The following is a 947-nucleotide window of genomic DNA, read 5'->3' as shown; positions in this document are numbered from 1 at the left end:
AGAGGAGAAAACCCTCTCCTACCAAAAAAAAAACCCAATCAGTTACAAAGACGAAAATTAAAGCTTTTGGCTTCCCATCAAGCCAGCCATGTTAAGAGTTATTAGAGAAGTTTATTAGTTCTATTTTCTTTATTAATGTTACAGCCTCTCTCTCGGTCCTTTCTTAATAATTCCTCCCCCTTTCTCTGTTCTTAGTTCCTTTTCCCTCTCTCACTTTCGTTTTTCATTTCTCTCTCTCTCTCTCTCAGTTCTCCCCCCCCCCAATACGTTCTCAATTGCTTTTACTCTATCTTCTTAATTGTTCCTCCCATTCTCACACATTCACTTTACTATTTCTCTTTCAAACTACTCTCTCTTCTCTCTTTTCGTCCCATTTTTCCCTCTCGTTTCATCTACCTCTCTTTTTCTCTCTCTCTCTCTCTCTTCTGTATACTCTCTACCTCTTATAGATTCTCTTCCCGTTCCCCTCCCTCTCTCACTCATCTCTTTTCCCCCCTGCTCTTCCTCCTCCTCCTCCCTCCATATCCATCTTCCTTTACAACATACAACATCAAAGTTACCAGTAAAATTTATGCATGGTGAGAGTTGTGCTTGGAATGTTTAATTACTTTACACGCTTGGATCCAGATAGATTTCTTCGTATGCATTCGATTTTCCTCGGAACATAACAAAGGTAAAAAGAAACAAAACAGGAAACAGTGAAATTAGTTCAATTTTATCATTATATTTATTATTATTATTATTATTACTATTATTATTTTTTCCCCTTCCCTCCACATAACATATATCTCCGGATATATATATATATGTGTGTGTGTGTGTGTGTGTGTGTATTCCATACTCTTAATTCATCCATTCTCTACAGAGTATCTGGAAATTTTCATCTTTTTCAGGACAAGATGAAAAATGAAATTGAATTTTTATTTAAAAAAAAAAAAAAAAAAAAA

This window comes from Octopus bimaculoides, chromosome 18 (assembly GCF_001194135.2).
Source record: "Octopus bimaculoides isolate UCB-OBI-ISO-001 chromosome 18, ASM119413v2, whole genome shotgun sequence".
NCBI classification, from domain to species: Eukaryota; Metazoa; Mollusca; class Cephalopoda; order Octopoda; family Octopodidae; genus Octopus; species Octopus bimaculoides.
The sequence above is the reverse complement of the archived record's forward strand: the minus strand, read 5'-3'. Positions refer to the sequence as shown.